We start from the raw sequence: 26,625 nt of genomic DNA, 5'->3' as shown, positions 1-26,625 counted from the left end.
CTAGGTTGATACAGAGCCCCTGTTTGAGTTTCCTGAGCCATAGAGCAAATTCCCGTTGGCTATCTATTTTACATATGGTAATGTAAGTTTCCATGTTACTCTTTCAATACATCTCCCCCTCTCCTCCCCTCTTCCCATGTCCATAAGTCTATCTTCTATGTCTGTTTCTCCATTGCTGCTCTGTAAATAAATTCTTCAATACCATTTTTTAAGATTCCGTATATATGTGTTAGAATACAATATTTATCTTTCTCTTTCTGACTTACTTCATTCTGTATAATAGGCTCTAGATTCATCCATCTCATTAGAACTGATTCAAATGTGTTCCTTTGTATGGCTGAATAATATTCCATTGTGTATATGTACCAAAACTTCTTTATTCATCTGTTGATGGACATCTGGGTTGTTTCCATGTTATAGCTGTTGTAAATAGTGCTGCAATGAACAGTGGGATATATGTGTCTTTTTCAATTTTGGTTTCCTCAGGGTATATGCCTAGGAGTGGGATTGCTGGTCATATCGTGGTTTTATTCCTAGTTTCTTAAGGAATCACCATACTGTGTTCCATAGTGGCTATATCAATTTACATTCCAACCAAGAGTGCAAGAGCATTCTCTTTTCTCCACACCCTCTAGAGCATTTATTGTTTGTAGACTTTTTGATAATGAAGGATAATTATTTTTTTAAAAAATGGAGAAAGAGACAGCAATTCAGATTCCCTAGTATTCAAAATCAGTGTCTGAAAGTCTTAGGAGTCAGAAATGTGACTCAAAATTTTTGGAAAAACTGAATTCTTCATGAAGCTATCTGCTTTTAGAGAATCTGTAAAGAGTGTCAGTTTTACATTTCCAATCACTGAGGACAGCTGGTTCATGGGCGTATGATGCATTGTGACTTTGGAAATGTAAATGCAGGGCTTTCAAAGATAATTGCTGGGTTAGTAAGACCAGGTATGATCTTTTCCAAAGAGGTTCAAGAGTATTTTTACATTGTTTCTGAGGTTTTCCTTTAGTTCAGTTCAGTTCAGTTGCTCAGTTGTGTCCGACTCTTTGCAACATTATGAACCACAGCACGCCAGGCCTCTCTGTCCATCACCAACTCCCGGAATTTACCCAAACTCATGTCCATTGAGTCGGTGATACCATCTAACAATCTCATTCTCTGTCATCCCCTTCAACTCCTGCCTTCAATCTTTCCCAACATCAGGGTCTTTTCAGATGAGTCAGCTCTTCACATCAGGTGGCCAAAATATTGAAGTTTCAGCTTCAACATCAGTCCTTCCAATGAACACCCAGGACTGGTCTCCTTTAGGATGGACTGGTTGGATCTCCTTGCAGTCCAAGGGACTCTCAAGAGTCTTCTCCAACACCACACTTCAAAAGCATCAAGTCTTCGGTGCTCAGCTTTCTTTATAATCCAACTTTCACATCCATACAGGACCACTGGAAAAACCATAGCTTTGACTAGATGGACCTTTGTTGGCAAAGTTATGTCTGTGCTTTTTAATATATTGTCTAGGTTGGTCATAACTTTCCTTCCAAGGAGTAAGTGTCTTTTAATTTCATGGCTACAATCACCGTCTGTAGTGATTTTGGAGCCCAGAAAAAAAAAGTCAGCCACTGTTTCCACTATTTCCCTATCTATTTGCCATGAATTGATGGGATTGGATGCCATGATCTTAGTTTTCTGAATTTTGAGCTTTAAGCCAACTTTTTCACTCTCCTTTTTCACTTTCATCAAGAGGCTCTTTAGTTCTTTTTCACTTTCTGCCATAAGGGAGGTGTCATCTGCATATCTGAGGTTATTGATATTTCTCCTGGCAATCTTGATTCCAGCTGTGCTTCCTCCAGCCCAGCGTTTCTCATGATGTACTCTGTATAAAAGTTAAATAAGCAGGGTGACAATACACAGCCTTGACGTACTCCTTTTCCTATTTGGAACCAGTCTGTTGTTCCATGTCCAGTTCTAACTGTTGCTTTCTTGGTTGTTTGTTTGTTGTTTGCATACAGGTTTCTCAAGAGGCAGGTCAGGTGGTCTGGTATTCTCATCTCTTTCAGAATTTTCCACAGTTTATTGTGATCCACACAGTCGAAGGCTTTGGCATAGTCAATAAAGCAGAAATAGATGTTTATCTGGAACTCTCTTGGTTTTTCCATGATCCAGCAGATGTTGGCAATTTGATCTCTGGCTCCTCTGCCTTTTCTAAAAACAGCTTGAACATCTGGAAGTTCACAGTTCACCTATTGCTGAAGCCTGGCTTGGAGAATTTTGAGCATTACTTTACTAGCGTGTGAGATGAGTGCAATTGTGCTTGAACATCTGGAAGTAAAGCTACCTAGGTCTGTTGGTGATAAGTTTTTGTATACTGCAATAAACCTTTAAAAAATAACAGTTGTTGGATATATAATTGCTAATATCACTGGGTTAGAGTTAAGAGAATGATGACTTATGATTTCCAGTCAGTGAATTTTTGATAGTCAAGGAAGTTAAGGATGATACCTTAGGTCATGGCAGTGAATGCTTTAAATAATTTTCCAAGCATTATTTGTTCTTTTGTCTTTCACTACTGATAGACATGATAAAGACAATGGGGTTTCTAAATAATGAAAGGTATCATATACAGTTATTGTGAAATAATTTCCTCTGTCTCTGAATAAAATGGTTCATAAGGGACCAAGTTGAAAATACAAAGTCTAGGAGGCTGATTGTTATTATTCATTTGTTTTCACCTTATTTGTTTTCTAGTTGTTAATGCAGTTGCCTTTGCCAGATAAAATCTTATGGCCATCTTGAAAATACATACTAAAATGTATTCATATCAGTTTGAGGGAAGCAATTGCAAAATACCATTTTTAAATTTCACAATAAACTTTGAGGCTTGGTTCTTGGTTACTGCTTTGAGGTTGTCCTGGATTACAAATTTGGCAGGTGGGTGTGTGCCTGAAACATCCTAAGAGTTTTGAGTAAAATTATTCTGCTGCTGCTGCTAAGTCACTTCAGTCGTGTCCGACTCTGTGCGATCCCATAGACAGCAGCCCACCAGGCTCTGCCGTCCCTGGGATTCTCCAGGCAAGAACACTGGAGTGGGATGCCATTTCCTTCTCCAATGCGTGAAAGTGAAAAGTGAAAGTGAAGTCTCTCAGTCATGTCCGACTTGTAGCGACCCCATGGACTGCAGCCTACCAGGCTCCTCTGTCCATGGGATTTTCCAGGCAAGAGTACTGGAGTCAGGTGCCATTGCCTTCTCCCCAAATTATTCTAGCTATAGTGATATTAAGCTGCCAGGTAATTTACCTTTGCTACGGTGATCAAACTGAATAGTTACGTTAATAAATTATGTTATTTGATTGATTATGTTAATATATTATTATAATAAAATTTATCCTGGGAATGAGAATATATTATAAACTGTATGGAGATGGACAAGCCTCTGTAGCAATTTTATTTATGTTAAAAACCAAACTGATTGCTATTGATTGTACTGATGGTCATGCACATTGTATTTTAAAACAAAAGTCATCTTGTAGATAGCTGTTATGCATGCCTTTCTGCTTGTCCATGTGCGTGTATATGCTCAGTCTCTTTAGTCATGTGTGACTCTTTGTGAGTCTATGGACTGTAGCCCACCAAGCTCCTCTGTCCAAGGGATTCTCCAGTCAAGAATACTGGAGTGGGTTGCCATGCCCTCCTCCAGGGTATCTCCCCAAGCCCGGGATTGAATCCATTTCTCCTGTGTCCCCTGCATTGTCAGGCAGGTTCTTACCACTAGTGCCACCTAGGAAGCCCCTGGCTTATACATGAGTATATTTTTAATCTGAGGGCTTCAATATATATTTTTGGGGAAACACAATTCAAACCATAAGGGTCCACTCTTTACCCTCTCTGAAATTCATGTCTTTCCCATGTGTGAAATACATTCACTTCATCTCAACATCCCCAAAGTTTTAGCCCATTCCAGTTTAACTCAATGTCCAAAATTCACATAAATACAGTTAGCTCAAATTCACTTAAATTAGTTACATGAACGGCATTGAGTATGGTCCATCTAGAGAAAATATTTCTTGTCATCTATAGCCTTGTGAAATTACAAAACAAGTTATATCTTTTAAAACAAAATACTGGAGCTCTTATTGGATAGATGTTTTCATTCCGTAAGGTAGAGATTGGAGGAAAAAGGTCTCAGGTTCCAAGTAAGTTTGAAAACAAGCAAGGCAGATTCCATTAGATATCAAGGGTTGAGAACAATACCATGTGGCTCAGTTCCCTGTTCTGGCAGCTCTCTTGGCCCACTGGAGTGCAGCCTTAGCCTCTCTGCCCTGGGAAATACTGTCATCTCTGGCTGCTTCATCCGTGGTTCTACCCTCAGAGTCCTTTATTGCATTCTGTCTCTGACCCTCTCAAGCCAGGCTGGCAATGTTTCTTCTTGCATAATTCTAAAAATCTTGTCAGTCTTCTGAACAATTCATGGGAGTCCAAACCATCAAACAGAAAGGTACTCAATATATCATTCCTGATTATTTACATCTATATTCCCAGGTTCTTAGAGTTGACTGGATCCACAATTCACATAACCAGTCTCATTAGCAAATGTTTGTCCAGCCACATTCTTAGGTTCCAGAATGTACAGGATTGGATTTGAATTTTCCAAATCATTAACTGATGTTTTGTTTTTTGTGTAAGAGTTCATTCCTCAACTTATGTCTTACTTTTGCATTTTATTATAAGCAGCAAGAGAATCCAGGTCACACATTTCACACTTTATTGCAAGTTATTCTCAGTTAAAATCCATGATTGTCACTTATAAGCTCTACTTTCCACAAAATAGTGGAGCATAAATCCATCAAGTTCTCTGCCACTTTTTTTAAAAAATAAGTATCACTTTTCCTCCATGTTCCAGTAACATATTCCTCATTTCCATCTGAGACATCATCAGAAGTACTCTTAATGTTCATATCTCTTGTAGCATTCTTCATGACAATATATGTATTGTCTAAGAAATAGAAGCTTTGTATGCAACTCCTCTTAACTCTTTCTTATTCTTTCTCAGAATTTTCTTTGATGGCCATATTTCTATCAACAATCTCTTCAAGGCAATCTAGCTTTTCCTATTAAGAGGTTCAAAAAATTTCCAACCTATGCCCATTACCCGTTTCCAAACCCACTTTCACATTTTCTTAGGTGTTTGTTATAGCAGACTGTTGGCCTTCTAAACTATGAGAGAATTCATTTTTGTTGCTTTAAGTCAGTTGCTTTATAACAGCTCAGAGACTAATATAGATTTTACTAAAATGATCAAAGTGCTGCTATAACAAATACTTGAGGAAAAATACAAATATAAAATGAAATGCACACATACTAAAACCAAACACACAGAGATATCTATAAAGCACCAATAAGATAGGAAAGGGGAGTATTTTACCTATATTTATATTTATAATTAAAAATAGCAATTACTTTTAAGCAAGACTTTTGGAAGCCGGATGTCACTGAATGGCAGCTTTATACTAATGGAATACTGTGGTGCTGGAGAAGACTCCTGAGAGCCCCTTGGACTGCAAGGAGATCAAACCAGTCCATCCTAAAGGAAATTAGTCCTGAATATTCATTGGAAAGACTGATGCTGAAGCTGAAGCTCCAGTACTTTGGCCACTTGATGTGAAGAGCCAACTCATTAGAAAAGACCCTGATACTTGGAAAGATTAAGAGCAAGAGAAGGAGATGACAGAGGATTAGATAGTTGGATGGCATCACTGACACAATGGACATAAGTCTGAACAAACTCCAGCATAGTGAAGGACAGGGAGGCCTGACATGCTGCAGTCCACGGGGTCTCAAAGAGTCAGACAAGATTTAGCAACTGAAGAACAACAATGTACAAAGAGGTTGTACAGGCAGTAAGTATGTTCACTGTCTGTAACAAATTTAAATATGTAGTAGATCTGAATAGAAACCACTCTGCTCTTTATATCATAAAGCACTGGAATTTCTAAACATTGTTATTGGCAAAATATACCTTCTTGCCTTGGTTGATTATTTGTGTTCTCCCCACTGTTTAAAAGTAGTGCGGAAAACTGTGTCAATTTAGAATTATATACTCTGTAAAATTTCTCTTAAAGAACAAAAGTTAACATCTAGGCATTTTTGTATATTGGCCATGTTTCCTGTGGACTTCCCAGATAAAGAATCTGCCTGCCCGCCAGGGCAGGAGAATTAAGAGACATGGGTTCGATTCTTGGATTGGAAATACCCACTTGAGGAGGACATAGTTACCCAGTCCAGTATTCTTGCCTGGAAAGTCTCATGGACAGAACAGAGTTGGAAACAACTGAAGCAACTTAGCATGTACTCAATCAGTTCCCTGCAAACTTGCTAAACTCATTTATTCAGGTAGCTTTTATGTAAATTTTGTAGCATGTTCTAAGATAGAAAATCACTTTGTTTGCAAATAAAATAGATATACTTCTTCCCGGTAGATTGTAATGGCTTTTATTTCATTTATTTTATTATTATTCTCACTAAAATTTCTAGTAAAATTTTGAAGAGAAATAGTAGATCATCATCATTGCCTATTCCCTGATTTTAAATGGAAAATAATGTTAGCTGTGAGATTTTCCCAGTTGCCTTATATCAGTTTGAAGACATTTTCTTCTAATGAAGTGAAGTGAAAGTCACTCAGTCATGTCCGACTCTTTGTGACCCCATGGAGTATACAGTCCATGAAACTTTCCAGGTCAGAATACTGGAGTAGGTAGCTTTTCCCTTCTCCAGGGAATCTTCCCAACCCAGGGATCACACCCAGGTCTCCAGCATTGAAGGCGGATTCTTTACCAGCTGAGCCGCAAGGGAAGCACGAGATTACTGGAGTGGGTAGCCTATCCTTTCTCCAGTGGATCTTCCCAACCCAGGAATTGAACCAGGGTCCCCTGCATTGCAGGCAGATTCTTTAGCAACTGAGCTATAAGGGAAGCCCACCTTTCTTCTAAGAATGACTTTTAAAACAAAAAACTGAATAAAATATGTGACGATTCTAAATGTTGGCAAGGATGTAGCGCTCACACATTTCTTGAGGAGGAATCAATTTTTATAACCTTGGAAAATTCTTTGAAATCGTCTAGTGATGCTGGAAACAACTTTCAAACCAAATTGTATGCACATGCTTAACAAAAGATACATACAACAGTATCGATGGCAAAATGATGTATAAAAGTTCCAGACTGGAAAACTGAAGTATCAGGCCCAAATTATCAATTTGAATATATTTACTCAACAGAATAATGTACAAAAATTACAGTGGCATAGCTAGAGCCTCAGTCAGTGATAAGCATGAATCTCACATGCATAACTTTGAGCAAAAGAGGCAAAACCTGAAAAACTGTATACAGTTAATTTGTACACATTTTAAACATAGTTGAAACCATAATGTGAATTAATCTGTTAGAAATCATTATAGTTGTTAACTTTTGGCATACAGGCAGCTCTGACATACTGTTATGTACCCTTTCCTTACTTGGATGGTATATGTACACTTAAAATATGCAAAAATCTCTGCATATATGTTGTGCTGAAGTTGAAAAAATAAGAAAATTTGTGCAAATAGATGTATGTTGTAATAAAATTTAGACCTATAAGCCAAGTTTTTACTTACATATCTATTTCTTTCCCTTCATCTTCTGTATTCCTGCAGTTGAATCAGAAACATTCATTGCTTTGAAGAACATGCTGTTAAGAGAGGTCCAAAATGAATTCATAAAGAATAGAATGAACAAGTCGCTTTGTGTTCCAAATTAGATTTTTTTTTGTATTTAAAGCAGGGACAATAACCTCAAAATGAAATGCTTTTCATTTTCAAGGGTCTTCTATTTTAAAGAACCAAAAATTAAACTTTGAATGATGCCAAGATGAATATGTTTGCCATACAAGAGATAAGAGCAAGACCCTATGAACTGCAGCTCATCAGGCTTCCCTATCTTTCACTGTCACCTGGAGTTTCTCAAACTCATGTCCATTGAGTTGGTGACACTGTTGTAATGTCATGATCCATGGTTTATTAAAGTCTGATTATAATATAGAGAAAAATAAACATTTTTGCACTTCACAAATAACACATATTTGTGGCACTTGATGGTTTTGCTATGTCTAAGGCTGGTCTTGGAAAATCATAGGATTTTGAATTATTTATTATCTTTATATGATAAACAAGATTTCATATGCAGATTTCTAAGTGGTTTTAATTATACCATCACCTGAAAAATAAATAACCAATATGAAGTCATAAGTAATAACCAGTTGACTAAGGTAAATAAAAATAGTCAAGTTTGGTGCATGTATGATGCATGTGTGAATAATTGAATCAAAGACTTTTATATTAATATACAATACATTAATCTAAATTAGCATAATGAAAGTTAACAACTTTGGAAGATAATTGGAATTATAAAAGCTTACACACAAATGTAGATGTTTAAATTAACAAATAGCAAAATAGAAAGTAACATCAGTTTTTAAATGCTATTGACATCAAGCAAAAAGTGAACAGTTTTCTTTACAAATCAGAAGTCAACATGCTCATAGAACACATGCTCATAGAAGAAATGTCAGAGGGCACTTGCAGTTTTTAATATCCATACTTTAATAAAGATGATATATAATATATGCTATGATGGTGTAAAAAACATCTTATTCAGCCATCCTGCTCTAGAAATATTTCTAAAATTGTGTTATTCTTATAATAAAAGTAACTTGAATTCAACTTTAGAGTGGGATCTTATTTAGGCTCTACTTTTAGCATTTTCTGAAGAATATTTTTAGTTAAGAAAAGCATAATTAATTTCAATAAGAATGACTTATTGAAAACTGTTAACTGCATAATATAAAATAGAAAATGCACTGTAAAATATGTAACTAATATTAAATAAAAGTATAATTACTATGACCAATTAAAAGAACAATAGTAATGACTTATCCATTGGAGTCAGGGAAAGAGGTTAGAATTTTTATATAATATTTTTTCAAGAAGAAGAGAATAATATTTTTTTAATTTATTTATTTTCATTGAAGTCAAGAGGATAATATTGTTTCAGTTCAGTTCAGTTCAGTCACTCAGTTGTGTCCGACTCTTTGCAACCCCATGAATTGCAGCACGCCAGGCCTTCCTGTCTATCACCAACTCCCAGAGTTCACTCAAACTCATGTCCATCGAGTCTGTGATGCCATCCAGTCATCTCATCCTCTGTCATCCCCTTTTCCTCCTGCCCCCAATCCCTCGCAGCATCAGAGTCTTTTCCAATGAGTCAGCTCTTTGCATGAGGTGGCCAAGTTACTGGAGTTTCAGCTTTAGCATCATTCCTTCCAAATTTAGATATTATTAAATTACATGAGAGGGATAAGAGTTGACTGGCAAATGAACTGATGTTCTGTCTTCCTCTCTGAGGATATCTGAATGTTCAGTTCTTAACTGTTGGTCAAGATAAGGACCATAAATCTATGATGTGTTGTTTAAGGTCCAAACATTCACTGGTGATCAGTTTTGTTACTGCTGGTTTGGTCCTGGCTTAACTGATTTAATAAGCCTAGTGGTGAATGGCCAATGGTCTTAGTCTTCCCTAGGAGTGTCAGCGTCTCCTAGACATGGTCTACCAATGCTTGCCTGCATTGTATTCCTCTTGCCATAATGGCCACTTTGCCTTAAAAAAGAAAGCCTAATGTGAGTGTATTCTGTGAAGTCAAGTCTTTTCACGTATCTAAAGGAGAGAAGTGTTTGCAGCATCTATGAGTTAATAATAAGCTGATTGAGAGAGTGAAGATAAAACAACAAAATATCTCATTCAAAAAAAGGCAGTGTGGAAGGAGTAAAACAGAATCAGAAAAAGGATAAGACAGAGAATATAAAAAGTAAGATGCTAGAAAGTCCTCCAAATATTTGAGCAATCACTGGTAAATATAAATATGTGGAAACATAACTAAGTATACTATGGATTCTTGCTTTGCATTTTCTCTCTTTGAAAATGTTACTCCAGAACTTTTCCAAATGCTTAGATTTCATCTGAAATAGATATTTTAGAATAAAAACATTTTGTCTCCAAAATAAAAGGATGTTTACTTATAATGTATTTTCTTATAGTTAATGCTGGAAGGTTGACCCCCCAAAAAAGGAGATTCAACAGCCTATTTTCTTAACCTACAGCTTCACCATTTATGATTGCAGGTACTGAAAAAGATGAATTTGACATTTCAGTGAGTATTCTGACTCATTGGTAAAGGAAACTGGTCCAAATAAACTGGGCCAACTGTAACTAAGAAAAGAAAAATATGACAAAGACCATCTTTCTCTCATCTTTCTCTCAGCTTTATAAGGTGTTGATCATATGACGGTTGTCTTATAGCACAGATTTTTTTTTTTGAATAGTATTATGTGTCAGGTAAACCAATCATTCTAAGCGCACACACAAAAAACACTTGAATGTTTTTTGAGCTCTTTTCAAGAACTAACTCATTTGAAAAGACCCTAATGCTAAGATTGAAGGCAGGAGGAGAAGGGGACAACAGAGGATGAGATGGTTGGATGGCATCACTGACTCAATGGACCTAAGTTTGAGTAAACTCCGGGAGTTGGTGATGGACAGGGAGGCCTGGTGTGCTGCAGTCCATGGGGTCTTAGAGAGTCAGACATGACTGAGCAACTGAAATGAACTGAAAGATGAAAGTCATTTGAAAGTCATACAGTTTCTTCCGGGGTACATTTTCATAATTCACTGGTTGGATAAATGTACATGAAGGCTGAGAGACTGAAAAAGTTTTGAACAGTTGACACCGGTAAATGCTTGTTGAAAACTTAGTAATGAAAGGAGAAAGTGGGAAAAATGCAGAAAGTAGCATCGACATATATACACTACCATATGTAAAATAGATAGCTGGTGAGAAGTTGCTATATAACACAGGGAGCCCAGCCTGAGGCTTTCTGATGACCTAGAAGAGTGGGATGAGGGGAAGGGAGAGATACTCAAGAGGGAGGTGATATATGCATGATTATGATTGATTTGTGTTGTTGTATGACAGAAGCCAACACAACGTTGTAAAACGATTTTCCTCCAATTAAAAAAGAAATCATGTCCATGTACTTTTCAATGAGGGAGTGGATCTTCAAATTAATAATTTAGCTGAAAACATGAAGTCAGCATTTTGTCTTTAGGATTGTACTTTTGACTTATGTATTGACTAATACAGATGTGGCTGTATTGTTTGTTTGCACTGGTCCAAAATAAGTGTAAGTTCAGTTCAATGCAGTCGCTCAGTTGTGTCCCACTGTTTGCAACCCCATAGACTGCAGCACTCCAGGCTTCCCTGTTCATCAACAATTCCCAGAGCTTACTCAAACTCATGTCCATGGAGTCAGTGGTGCCATCCAACCATCTCATCCTCTGTCATCCCTGTTTACTCCTGCCTTCAATCGTGCCCAGCATCAGTCTTTTCCAATTAGTCAGTTCTTCGCATCAGGTGGCCAAAGTATTGGAGTTTCAGCTTCAGCATAAGTCTTTCCAATGAATATTCAGAACTGATTTCCTTTAGGATGGACTGGTTGGATCTCCTTGCAGTCTAAGGGATTCTCAAGACTCTTCTCCAATACCACAGTTCAAACGCATCAATTCTTTGGTGCTCAGCTTTCTTTATAGTCAACTCTCACATCTATACATAACTACTGGAAAAACCATAGCTTTGACTAGATGGACCTTTGTTGGCAAAGTAATGTCTCTGCTTTTTAATATGGTATCTAGGTTACAAAATAAGTGTAAGCTAGCCATCATAGAAGAAAATGTATGAAATGCTTGGCAATAAACACAAGTAATACTGAAATATACAAAGTGCTAAATAACCCTCTGAATGGTCCCTTTTTATCTATAATAATTGTACTGACATTTGCATTTTGGTGCAGAAATAGTAGTGAGTGAAACTTTTTGTGTCAGTACAAGTCAAGGTAGAGATACCAAATTATGGCAATAGTCAGTTTTCTTCACCACGACAAACTTACAGTTAAATAACTGATACTTCAAGCAAGTATTGGAAATGTAGAAACCTGTGTCCATCTCCATGAGTTTATATCCTCTCAGTAATTTAGGGTTTTGTTGATAAGTTAATGGATATATTTATGAATAGTAAATTATGTCAATATTAGGAAGATTTGTATAATTCATGGAAGTATTTTCCAAATGAACAATATATGATGATACAAATTCATATATGGGTAAAAGACACATTCAAAGATAGCAATGACTTACTCAAGTATGAAAGATTTATCGATATGGTTTCAGATTTCTACTGAATATAAATCACTGAATCTTTAAAATCTTTAAAGATTTTAAATCTGAATCACCAATCTTTAAAAAACTACCTCTTGTCAAGCTGGAGTATAGAATCAAAAATAGCCACAATTATCTGAAAAAGGCTATGAAAATACTTCTCATTTTTTTCTACATTATTTCTAACTTTTTTTTTGTAATCTTCAAGCAGAAAAAAATGAAAAACTTATTGCAGCAGAGTGAATGCAGGAATGAAAATGAGAATCTAGCTCTGTTCTAGTAATGTATAAAACAATGCTATTCTTCTCACTAAATGTTTCAAATAATGTGTAATTTTCAATAGAATGTATTGACTTAGTGGGCAAGGGTTATAATTATTTTAAGAATGTTAATAAGCAAGTATTATGAAAGATCTTAATTTTTAGCAAAATTTAAATTTAAGAAAATGTGATGATTTTAGTCATAATGCAAATCCTCTGACATTACCTTTTCATAAAAAATTTAGCTCTATATGGGTGCAGAAAGAGCTCCATGTTTTTTTTGTTTTTTGTTTTTTTCCTTCTAAAGGTCTGCTCATTTCTGTTAGAGTGCATGTGTGCTTGCTAAGTTGCTTCCATCTTCTCTGACTCTTCGGGACCCTGTGGATTGTGGCTCACCAGGCTTCTCTGTCTATCGGATTCTCCAGGCAAGAATACTGGAGTGGATTATCATGCCCTTTGTCAGGGGATCGTCCTGACCCAGGGATCAAACCTGCATCTCTTACATCTCCTCCTTTAGCAGTCGGGTTCTTTTCCACTAGGAAAACCCTTCTGTTTCAGTTGTTCTAGGTTATGCTCTGTCTCCGCATAAGAATGAAAACTCTCCCTTTAACTTTCCATCTTTCTGTTTGAAGGTGATAAATTTTAGAGTTCAAAGACACCCTCTATTATGTTCTTAGTTACTGTTGTCAAGATTTGATAGAGCTCTTCTGTTGCAAATCTAGGTATTAAAGAATTTCACACTCCCCTGCTGAGATTTGGGCAAAGCACTCTTTGCAGTTACTTAATAGCTGAGAATGGCTTTTCTTTCTTTTCATTACACTGGTGGAATAGAAGTAACTATAACATTTTCAAAGACTTTGAAGAATGTATATCAAGGTATGATTCAGGTTGCACTCCATTATTTTTATTTATATATATATATATTTATCTGAAAAAGGATATATATATATATATATATATGTATATTTCAGTTCAGTTCAGTTCAGTTTGGTTGCTCAGTTGTGTCCGACTCTTTGGGACCCCATGAACTGCAGCATGCCACTCCTTCCTGTCCATCACCAACTCCCGGAGTCCACTCAAACCCATGTTCATCAAGTCGGTGATGCCATCCAACTATCTCATCCTCTGTCCTCCCCTTCTCCTCCTGCCCTCAATCTTTCCCAGCGTCAGGGTCTTTTCAAATGAGTCAGCTCTTCACGTCAGGTGGCCAAAGTGTTAGACTTTCAGCTTCAACATCAGTCCTTCCAATGAACACCCAGGACTGATCTCCTTTAGGATGGACTGGTTGGATCTCCTTGCAGTCCAAGGGACTCTCAAGAGTCTTCTCAAAAGCATCAATTCTTCTGCACTCAGCTTTCTTTATAGTCCAACTCTCACATCCACACATGACCACTGGAAAAACTATAGCCTTGACTAGACGGACCTTTGTTGGCAAAATTATGTCTCTGCTTTTTAATATGCTGTCTAGGTTGGTCATAACTTTCCTTCCAAGGAGTAAGCCTCTTTTAATTTCATGGCTGCAATCACCATCTGCAGAGATTTTGGAGCCCAGAAAAATAAAGTCAGCCACTGTTTCCCCATCTATTTGCCGTGAGGTGATGGGACCAGAAGCCATGATCTTAGTTTTCTGAATGTTGAGCTTTAAGTCAACTTTTGCACTCTCCTCTTTCACTTTCATCAAGAGGCTCTTTAGTTCTTCTTCACTTTTATATATAAATATGTAAACCCCCTTAAATATATATAGAAATATCAATGATTGGTGAAATCTGAAAATGTCTGTCAGTTGCTGGAATATCTTGTCTCCGTGTTACACCCTGTGTTATCTCTGGTACATTATTTAAGTTGCAGATAAAAGAGAATTTTGCTTTTTACAATAATTTAGATTATTATAAAATAAAGATAGTTCTATACACTGCAGTTGGAAGCAGCCTCTAATGAAATAACTGTAAGCCAATTAAAATAAATAAAGATAAATAGTATCCTAATTTCAGAACCAATGATCCTTTTGCATTTTACTTCCAAACACAATATATTTTTGTTGGAATTCAATTTCTAAATAAATATATAAACATTAACAAGTCACTGATATTTGGGTTGTAAAGTGACTCACTAAAAAAGGCCAGTGCTGGAATAAATTTATTAACACTAATTTTGATAAATATTTCTAATATTTGACTATGGAATTCTTTATAGAACATTTACCTATTATTTATATAGATACATCTTTATAAAATTAAAGTTTAGCACAATATAATGAGTACTGAATGTTGGAAGAATGTATAAAGATCATTTAATCTTACTTGTTATTGAATGTAATGGGTGTTAAGAATGCTCAATCATGTGGTTTTTGCATTATAGTAACTCCATTTCTAAATAAAATTTCAGCTGATATAATAAATGTTTCTCCACTTTTAATCCATTTTTTTTTAATCAGGAAGGCATTTTTCTTTCTTTTCTTTCTTGTTTTTTTTTTTTTGAGCAGAAAAATGACTTGATTTTATTTTCAAAGTAGCATACTGGCTGTCATAATAGTATGGACTACAGGAGAGGGTGGGATGGATTGAGAGAATAAAATTGAAACATATACCTTAACATATGTAAAATTAGATAGCCAGTGGAAATTTGCTGTATGACACATGGAGCTGAAATCAGGTGCTCTGTGACTTTTCATATTTTTACCCACGAATGATTTATGCCCTTTACTTTAAAAGGTATATTAAAATCAAACTAATACATTAAGTTTGATCCTGTTACTTAAATTCCTGTTCATATGTTGGTTGGCATTTATTAGACATGGAGAGGAGAGAACGCAAAGTGTCAGCTGCAGCTTGAAACATTAGCCACAAGAATAAAGAGCTCATTAAAATAGCAGTGCTTCCTCTCACTTCTGTTCCTTGACATAATACCCGCAGATACTATACCACTGTTAACCTCAGACTATAATAATGTTACTAACCATGGTGATTCCTCAACAGTTATAATCTGTTTTGCAAACTATTCACCTTTGAAACCAAAGGTCTCTTTATATTACCTTAAGCCTTTTTTTTTTTTTTTCTTTTTCACCTCCTATTTATTTAAGCAAACATTTATCTAGAACTCTCTAAAAATATTGCTCTGGTTTTCCTATTATGAAAGTAATGGAAGTTCATTAAAAATAAATATTACTGTAGTTCAACATACAAGGTGAAACCCAAATAGATTATAACACATATAATTTCAGCATAGAGCAGAAAGTTTAAGATGAATGAATCTGGAGCTTGATTCCTTGGGTTCAAACCCTGTCTCTGCCAGCCTTTAATGTGCATTTTAAAGCAAGGTAATTAAGCTTTCACCGATTCAGCCTCCAGGGGAATCAAATAGTTCTGACTTCATAGGGCTGGTGTGAGATTTAAAATAATTAATTAAAACTTTATTAGTAATAGTGACCTCATAAGCTTGAAGTTGTCTAAAATTAAATTAGTTAATCGGTTGTGAGGATGAAATTAACCTCAGAGTACTATTTAATGCTCAGTAGGCATTGACTTTATATTAGCAATATAAAATAGAGTATTTTTACCACTTTAAACTCATATTAGGTATAATATTTGAAAACTGCATGATCATTTCCCTATGTTTCTCAATATCACTGTTTTCAGTAAATACTATCCCCATTGTATGAAGAAAATATAATCTAATCAATAGTATAATATGCTGGAATATATATGTTTTTTCCATTCTGAGTTTTGGAAAGGCCAAATTTAGCACTCTTTTACACATAATTTTTGCAAGGCAGTTTTATTTCTTAAAATGCGTTTCTACGATTGGGATTACTAGAACTTGGTATATTCAAACCATTTATTCAAAGAATATTTATTTAGTGCATGTGTGTACACTCATCCCTCAAAGCCATGAGGTGGATTGATTCTAGGACCTTCTCAGATACCAAAATCCATGCATGTTCAAGTCCCTTATATAAAATAGTGAATATAACCTTTGTTCTCTTTCCATGTATTTTGTCATCTCAAGATTAGCCCAGGTGGCGTTAGTGTTAAACCACCCCCCACCCCCCTGCTGCCAATGTAGAATACATAAGAGATGTGAGTTCTATCTCTGAGTCAGGAAGATCCCCTGGAGGAAGGCATGGCAACCCACTCCAGTATTCTTGCCTGGAGAATCCCATGGACAGAGGAGCATGGTGGACTATAGTACATAGGGTTGCAAAGAGTCAGATGTGACTGAAGCAACTTAGCAGGCAGGCAGATTACTTATAATGCTTAATACACTGTAAATGCTATAAAAATAGTTGCCAATGCAATAAAAATGCTATGGAAATGGTTACCAGTATGCAGCAAATTCAAGTTTTGCTTTTTTCTAACTTTCTGGAATTTTAAAAAATAAATTCAACTCATGGTTCGATAGAGCTTCAGAAGTGTGATCCACTGATATGGAGGGCCAAATGTGTAGTGGCTGGTATCCATCTCAGTTCCCTTGCAGATACTGCCAAAGTCTCTGTCCCCATGGAGATTATATCTCCTGGAAAATAATTTGAACTTTTGGTACATACTGCCAAATTCCCAAACTGACAAAGCTTGTTTCACATTATCTTTTCACCAATGATGTATGAAATATTGTTTCTTAAATGTCAACCAATAGTGGCTAGTCTAAGCAAGCAAGTAACAGCTAAATGAATAATAAAACAATAGGAACAAAAATAGAAGCTATGGAATAAACAATGAAAAGGCAGAAAAATTCATCATCTTTAGCCTCATTATGGCATGTAGGAGTGTAAATTAAAGACAAGTGTTGTATTTAGTCACTAAGTCATGTCTTATTCTTTTGCAACCCCATGGACTGTAGCCCTCCAGGCTCCTCTGTCCATGGGATTTCCCAGGCAAGAATACTGGAGTGGGTTGCCATTTCTTTCTCCAGGATATCTTCCCCACCCAGGGATTGAACCTTCTTCTCCTGCATTGTAGGCAGTTCCCTTACCACTGAACCACCTGGGAAGCCCAAGTTAAAGATGTATATTCCAAATAAAATATTTAAAGTGCTGATAATACCAGAAAACCATTTTCTCCTTTATTGCCTTATTTGTTATTATTATTGTGTTGTGGGAAATATCTTACCCAAAGAAGACTTTTATGAATCTTAGCAGGAACACAGGTCAGACATCATTTATATAATTCTTTTAAAGAATAGAAACAGTTCCAAATATGACAAGAAGGGAAGACAAATAATTTAAGTATGACAACATCTTTCACTTCCCATCTTCTTAGAATCTGTAAAATGCTTATAATTTTTCATACTATTATCATAATTGCTGTATAAAGATACATAATGTTGACAGGTTGTGGATAATTACTTCCAATTTACAATAGGAAAAATGGTGAGATTAAAATACAATTTCATTCTTTTAGCATATCATTTCAAAGATTTGCACTCTCTAAACAATGGTGTAGGATATGACTGAAGCAGTGGTATGAAAGATATATGATACAGATAACAATACATGATCTAGAGAAAAAATACAGGCTTTAAAGTGAGAAACTCTTGTTCTGAATTTCAGTGAACTGTGATGTGTAAAAATACATTTAATCATTCAGTCTTCTTTTCTCTCATTAATAAAAACCAGTTAATACACAGTACACCAAAGGTCTTCTGTGAGGATTTAATGAGAAAAAACTATGCAAAATTTCATTCAAGTTCTTAGCACATGATATAAAATCCCAAGCAATGGTTTTCCATTGCCATTGTATTTATATTAACCACAGCCACATAGATATTAGCCATTTTTTCCAGTCCCACCCAAGCATGCACATGCATATATCATTTAATCTTTTAAAAATATTGCACAAATAATTGAGGTCTCTGATTTCCGTCTTTGCTATAAAAAGCTTTCTCTTCTGATTTTTTTAAAGAAAACTTTCAAGCTATTAAGTCACACTTAAATCCATGTCTCTTTTAGCAGTGGACATGCTGTCTAATATTTTAAGAATAAATACATGTATTTTCTTTCCTTCTAACTTAATGGATACTTAACAATGAAGAGAGCCATTTTAAATACTGTAGATTATTTCTTCCTCAACTCAAGGTTGAAAATGAAATGTTATATGGTTTTATAGTGGCCCACAATGTTTAACTTATTCTTAAGAACATAAGACTAGAATTGCACTTGATTTCTTATGATCAAAAACATGAGTAAAAGGATTGGTAAGTGATCAGTTGATAATGATTTAAGTAACTTCTTCACAAGCAGCAACTCCATGTTGCTTTTACTTTATTTCTAACACTTACTAAAGGTGTTAAATGCCTGTTATCACTAGTTCAGAATTTATCTTAAGTATGTATTTGTGATTTTCATATTGTGTAGGTACTCCATCTTTGACAATCAGAGAGGACTTCTTTTTGAAAGAATAATACAGTAGGTACAGCTGTCATGGGCTCTACATAGCAAGTGGACAGGTTTCTAAGATCCAGGAGTGGTTAAGGTCAATATCTCAATTACCCTTTGTCTTGTAAATGATTCTTTCCATGTGTAAAGAAAAGTGTCTTGTCAGGATAACGTGATAGAAGATTGTGCACTTAGTGCCCAGGATCTATTTTTCTTCAGATAAACAGAGTGCTTTATTTTCTTTTCTTCCTGCCAATCTTCCTTTCACAAGAACTAAATTACCTAAATGGAGAGCAGGTTGTTAAATGTCTGAACTTTAAGATCCTAAAAGTACTGGCAGTTTGCCACATTGAAGATCTGACACCGACTGGCCTTGGTTTTAAACACTCCTTCCCATTTAGATATTGACAACATAGAGAATGGGAATGTCCTGTTATTTCTTGTCACAGTTTATGTTCATTGGAGAAATCCATATCTTTAGAACTTCTGTTTTTCTTTTCATCTGACTTCTACCAAAGTATTCACTGGAATGGTAACTTTCACAATTCTAGTTACTGTGAAAACAGAACCTGAAGATGCTGTCCCTACACTATTTTTTTAGTTGCTGATCTACCCAGAGTGAATTGGGAATACAGGATAAAAACAGGAAGTAGGGACTGGGAAAAGAAATACAAAGAAGATAGTATCATCTTCAACCTAGCCAATGCTCTATCTATGACCGGTCCTCGCATTCCTATTAAAAGGCAACCACTGCAGCATATGTACATTGGAAATTGTATTTTAATCCAGTTTCCAACATTTATTATCTCAGTGACTTTGATATGAAGAAATTACAAACTCATCTTGCTTCCATTTCTGTATTTCCAAAATAAAGGTAAAATGAGTCAATGTACAGAGTGTGTGTGCAGCTGGTATCCCAGGTGGCACTGTGGTAAAGAATTTGCCTGCCAAGGCAGGAGCTGCAAGAGATGCAGTTTCATTCCCTTGGTTGGGAAGATCCCCTGGAGAAGGAAAAGGCAACACACTTCTTTCTTGCCTGGAAAATCCCATGGACAGAGGAGCCTGGTGGGCCCTACTCCGTGGGGTTGCAAAGAGTTGAACATGACTGAGTGACTGAACACACACACATATGTAGGTAGCTAGCTTTAGGAGATTCAGGAGATTCCCTGGTGGCTCAGGGGTAAAGAAACTGTCTGCCAATATAGGAGATGTGGGTTCCATCCCTGGGTCAGGATGATCCCTGGAGAAGGAAGTGCTCAATAAATGTGCTAATATTGTCATGGCCCTGATTCTCTCAGATGTGTGCCCATGACAGACACCTTCAGGTCCAAGTCAAAAATTTGGCCTGTTTTCTTTTCTTATAGTAATTCTGTTGTGATTATATCATATCCCAAATCTTATGTAGCTTAAGGTATCAAAGTAAAATTTTCTTTCCTTATGCCTAAAAGTTATATGAATATGCAGAATGGTATTTTTTCACAGAGCTACAACAAATAATTTCACAATTAGTATGGAAATAAAAAAAACCTCAAATAGCCAAAGCAATTTTGAGAAAGAAGAATGGAACTGGAGGAATCAACTTGCCTGACTTCAGACTCTACTACAAAGCCACAGTCATCAAGACAGTATGGTACTGGCACAAAGACAGAAATATAGATCAATGGAACAAAATAGAAAGCTCAGAGATAAATCCATGCAGCTATGGACACCTTATCTTTGACAAAGGAGGCAAGAATATACAATGGAGAAAAGACAATCTCTTTAACAAGTGGTGCTTGGAAAACTGGTCAACCACTTGTAAAAGAATGAAATTAGAACACTTTCTAACACCATACACAAAAATAAACTCAAAATGGATTAAAGATCTAAATGTAAGACCAGAAACTATAAAACTCCTAGAGGAGAACATAGGCAAAACACTCTCTGACATAAATCACAGCAGGATCCTCTATGACCTACCTCCTACAATATTGGAAATACAAGCAAAATTAAACAAATAGGACCTAATTAAAATTAAAAGCTTCTGCACTACAAAGGAAACTATAAGCAAGGTGAAAAGACAGCCTTCAGAATGGGAGAAAATAATAGCAAATGAAGCAACTGACAAAGAATTAATCTCAAAAATATACAAGCAACTCCTGCAGCTCAATTCCAGAAAAATAAACGACCCAATAAAAAAATGGGCCAAAGAACTAAACAGACATTTCTCCAAAGAAGACATACAGATGGCTAACAAACACATGAAAAGATGCTCAACATCACTCATTATCAGAGAAATGCAAATCAAAACCACAATAAGGCACCATTTCACACCAGTCAGAATGGCTGCTATCCAAAAGTCTATAAGCAATAAATGCTGGAGAGGGTGTGGAGAAAAGGGAACCTTCTTACACTGTTGGTGGGAATGCAAACTAGTACAGCCACTATGGAGAACAGTGTGGAGATTCCTTAAAAAACTGGAAATAGAACTGCCATATGACCCAGCAATCCCACTGCTGGGCATACACACCAAGGAAACCAGAATTGAAAGAGACATGTGTACCCCAATGTTCATTGAAGCACTGTTTGCAACAGCCAGGACATGGAAGCAACCTAGATGTCCATCAGAAGAAGAATGGATAAGAAAGCTGTGGTACATATACACAATGGAATATTACTCAGCTATTAAAAAGAATGCATTTGAATCAGTTCTAATGAGGTGGATGAAACTGGACCCTGTTATACAAAGTGAAGTAAGCCAGAAAGAAAAACACCAATACAGTATACTAATGCCTATATATGGAATTTAGAAAGATGGTAATGATAGCCCTGTATGTGAGACAGCAAAAGAGACACAGATGTATAGAACAGTTTATGGACTCTGTGGGAGAGGGAGAGGGTGGGATGATTTGGGAGAATGGCATTGAAACATGTATAATATCATATAAGAAATTAATTGCCAGTCCAGGTTTGATGCAGGATACAGGATGCTTGGGGCTGGTGCCCTGGGATGACCCAGAGGGATGGTATGGGGAGGGAGGTGGGGGGCAGGTTTCAGGATGGGGAACACGTGTACACCCATGGAAGATTCATGTTGATGTGTGGCAAGACCAGTGCAATATTGTAAAGTAATTAGCCTCCAATTAAAATAAATAAATTTATATTTTAAAAATTTAAGAAAAAAAAGAGCTTCAGTAGAACTAGTAAAAATTTTTGTAAATATTTTGTACTGCAGAACCTATTATTTCTTGTAGCTATTACTGAATCCCTAATTTTCCAAAAGCTTTCAATATTGTTAAACAACTGTTTTACATCTGTGAACCCAAAATGTCAGTCAAAGCAAAGGAGATGTTGCGGTATAAAAAGAGAGAGAAATTCATTTTACAAATATTATTCTGTTAAATGTATATGTTTTGGAGCAAAGCATTTTCTATTTGAAGTTGAAGTCCAAACAGTTGAAAGCCTAAACAGAACAAAAACATCAAGAGAGAATTTCTTCTGCTTCACTGGCTTTGAGTGAAGACAATATTTTTTTTCTTGCCTTTGAACTTTAACTGAATCATTGGCTCTTAATGAGTTTTAAGCCTACTGGCTTTCACACTGGAACTACATCATCTGTTCTTCTGGGTCTTCAACCTCCTGAAGATCTTGGGACTCGTCAACCTCCATAATCACATATGCTAATTCCTTAAACTCTTTAGGTAGATAGATATATAGGTCACTAAGTATATGATAATAAAATAGGTGATAGACAGATACAGATGATCCTCCATTAGTTCTGTTTCTCTGGTGAACCTTGACTAATACAGCCTCCAAACTGCACTTTGTCTTTTTCCAATGGGGAATAATAATAATTCACACCTCATAGGGTAGATTCAGTGACTCTATACATAAAAGTTTTAGTAAAAGTGGCTCAAAAATTGTGTTTTCAAATTAAAATTTTTATTTTAAGATTTCTATTTAAAGTCTTGTAAATTTTATCTTTAAATCTGAATGTGTAGTTGTGTCCAACTCTTTGCGATCCCACGGCTTACAGTCATGGAATTCTCTAGGCATGAATACTGGAGTGGGTAGCCTTTTCCTTACTCCAGGGGTTCTTCCCAACCAGGGATTGAACCCAGGTCTCCTGCGTTTCAGGGAGATTCTTTACCAGCTGAGCCACAAGGGAAGCCCAAGAATTCTTGAGTGGGTAGCCTTCCAGCAGAAGGCTGGGGAAGCGGATCTTTTCAACCCAGGAATTGAACTGGGATCTCCTGCATTGCAGGCAGATTCCTTACCAGCTGAGCTATCAGGAAGCCCACTGATAGGTAAAAGGAGAAGATAAAATTACCTCAATTTTATCTTAGGCTATTACAAACTCCTGACCAGTTTATTTGCCTAAAGCATGTTCTCCTCTAAAAGCTATAAATTAAAATTCTTCATTTGTCTAATAGTCTGATAACTTTATGATTCCATCAGATCAGATCAGATCAGTCACTCAGTCGTGTCCAACTCTTTGCGACCCCATGAATTGCAGCACGCCAGGCCTCCCTGTCCATCACCAACTCCCGAAGTTCACTGAGACTTACATCCATCGAGTCAGTGATGCCATCCAGCCATCTCATCCTCTGTCGTCCCCTTCTCCTCTTGCCCCCAATCCCTCCCAGCATCAGAGTCTTTTCCAATGAGTCAACCAACTCTTCACATGAGGTGGCCAAAGTACTGGAGTTTAAGCTTTAGCATCATTCCTTCCAAAGAAATCCCAGGGCTGATCTCCTTCAGAATGGACTGGTTGGTAAGTCATTTAGCTTCTTCATTCCCATCATCATCTGTTCCCACAGCTGGAATTTTGTTGTTGTTGTTCAGTCGGTAAGTTATTCTGACTCTTTGTGACCACACTGGCTGAAGCACACCAGGTTCGCCTGTCTTTCACTATCTCCCAGAGTTTGCTCAAATCCGTGCCCATTGAGTCAGTGATGCTATCTAACCATCTTATTCTCCGCCGCTCTCTTCTCATTTTACCTTCAATCTTTCCCAGCATCTGGGTCTTTTCTAATGGGATGGCTCTTCACATCAGATGGCCAAAGTACTGAAACTTCAGCATCAGCCCTTCCAATGAATAGTCAGGGTTTATATCCTTTGGCAGTCCTTGAGTCTGAACCCAAGTCTACTGGCTCTAGAGTCTTCATTTCTGATTGCTTCATGGTGAATCCTGTCAACTATACATTGACTTGTAAATCAGTTATTTAACACCTTGTCTACACCAAATGGAATACTCTTTTGGAAAAAAAATAAGTAAACTGACTAAAAAGATATTTTATTTACAGATTTACCTAGCTCTTACTCAATTTAAAAAGACTATAGGTTTGAGTTTCTAAGACATAGGAACAGAATTCTCAACGGGAGAGAGTTTAGTTGTTTTGTCCAAAAAAATAATGTATAAAAGTGTCATGAACATAGAACGCACTAAAGAAATATTCAACAAACTAATAAATTAAGAATAATTTGTAGAGTGGTTGAAAATAGAGCTCATCTGACAAAGTTTCTTAACTTCAAAATATAAACAAATTTAAAAGTCTTATGGACTTAGACTTGTTTTAAGTGTAGTACTCTTAAATGGAGCCTCAGTTCATTCAACATTTGTTTTCCTATAGTATTTAATGATTCAGCAACTTATACTGGTGGTTTCCATTCTAGCAGTATGGAATAAAGGATAGAATAAAGATGTTTTTCTTCTAATCATATTCCTCTAAATTAAATGTGGATATTATATGTATATATATATGCCTGTATTAAAAATATTAAATAAGTATCACTTTCACAAAATGCATTTGATTTTCTGAACTCTTTCTAGGTACTTCACACACTAAAGGGAAAAACTTGCTTGTGTTGGATGATTTAGCACCAGAAGAGATGTTAGCAAAGCCTCTAATATGTTGAGGATAAAAGTCAGATAACAAGTTTCCGGAACTTGGGAGAAAACATTATCCCTTAAAATGATCTTAGGATTTTAGAAATGTGATTTTATTATATTGTTTTTTAGTCTCCTATATAGATGGGACAAACTGTTCAAGTAAAATGGAAACTGAGCTTGGACGATGAATTGACTCCTCTTTAAATCATTTTCATTCTGTGACCTTGGCAATGAAAAGACAGGCTCAGATGATGTAATGTTTAAGGCTCTCCTAGCTCTAATGTTCTGTGAACAAAATAGGATTCTAGATTTTAAGCAACAGAAAATCATTAGATATCTTACATATGTGACTGATTTGTGTGGCTGTGTAAATGCATATGTATAAGTTTAGATAGAAAGTGGATTAGTGTTTGACTGTAGAGCTTTTTTTCTTTATTCTGCAATTTACTTTTATTGCCAAAATAAACAAAAAGAAATTTAATGTATTCTACTGAATTTCAAGTAATATATTGATTTCTTCCTAACTTCTAAGTAAAACTGTTGTTCAGTATAAATAATAGCCAATATTGCCAATAATTTTTTGCCCTGCATTTTGATGTTATTGTTTGTATCCATTTGTAAACCAAATAAACTGTCATATGTCAAGTGTGACATTACTACATCAATATAGTCCAAATCAAGTCTGTCTCTGTTCTCTTTTTTGCAGGAGATTAAGAAACTACTTCAGTAAATAAAGGGAGTCCATTCAAAGAATGAGAATGTGAAGCAGAATTACCTGAGTGAGTAGAAGAAATAAGGCACCATTTTATAATTTAGAAAATGGGAGCAAAAATGCAAAAATGAATCCCACTATTATAGAATAAAATATAAGAAAATTTTGGAAGTGGATATAGAATCAGTCAACATTTGATCAATAATTGCAAGTCTGCAATCAAAATTAGATGGCATTATGTGAAAACCAAACATAGGTGGGCAGGCAATGTGTCTAAAATTGATAATATTTTATCTTAAATAATTGTTATTAATTGATATAAGCATTTTACAGTAGTCCTCATGCAAATACCTGAGTGTGTACCAAGGCCAGGGTCTGCTTCATGTGTTCCTAGGACTTGGAGACATTTAGCAGATAGCAAACTCAACAATAATGAGTTTGTCTGTAAATGATACCCTCGTTGTTGTTGTTGTTTTCTTAGCCATTAGAGACCTTACCTGTTAAGTTCCAATTTTAAATTATTGTTTTAATTTGGATATTAATTCAAGTTATTTATTGTTGTTTATAAACTTCTTAGTGGTCTTTCTGAAATTCTTCATATTATAACATAGTAATTCTCCAAAAAATATATATATATACAGAAACCAGCAAGAAAACAAATCCAAATTAAACTATAATTCACCAGAACTAAACAAGGATAAAAAGAAATCAAATGCAAGCACTATAAAAATAATTCCCATAATAACCCATTTTATCTAAGATAAAACTGTCTAATAACAGCTCAAGTCTTTATGTATTTTATATATATATGTATATATACATACATACATATCAGATCTTACAACATAGACCATTTTTCTATTCAGTATACTCTTCAAAAAGAAAGTCTTGTGGAAAAGTTTAACAAAGTCCTAAAATAACTGCTCTACAAATGTGGAAACAGGCAAGCAGAGTAATGGGATATGGAAACAATAGTATTAGTTATAAAAGTGCAACAGCCTTCCTTAGGACCTATCTATTGAGCATCTATGTCAGAATAACCCTGATCTGAGGACAGTTTGAATAGGCTAAAAAGGTTAAAATAATTTCCCACTACAAAATTCTATTGACCACATAAG

At 35.8% G+C, this 26,625-nt stretch overlaps 1 long non-coding RNA gene across 3 annotated transcripts in view; it reads left to right on the top strand.

Annotated features, from left to right (window-relative positions):
* LOC147361813 (uncharacterized) overlaps positions 1-26,625 on the top strand; it is a 107,959-nt gene that overhangs the window by 16,764 nt on the left and 64,570 nt on the right. For all 3 annotated transcript variants that reach the window (XR_015137651.1, XR_015137656.1, XR_015137653.1), the window contains one exon: positions 25,502-25,574. This is a non-coding gene — a long non-coding RNA (uncharacterized LOC147361813). The remainder of the gene's footprint in view (positions 1-25,501; positions 25,575-26,625) is intronic.

The sequence above is a fragment of the Bos grunniens genome, chromosome 12 (genome assembly GCF_055505025.1).
Source record: "Bos grunniens cultivar Pamir isolate PY7600 chromosome 12, Bosgru_T2T1.0, whole genome shotgun sequence".
NCBI lineage: Eukaryota > Metazoa > Chordata > Mammalia > Artiodactyla > Bovidae > Bos > Bos grunniens.
This window is presented reverse-complemented; position numbering and strand designations above follow the sequence as displayed.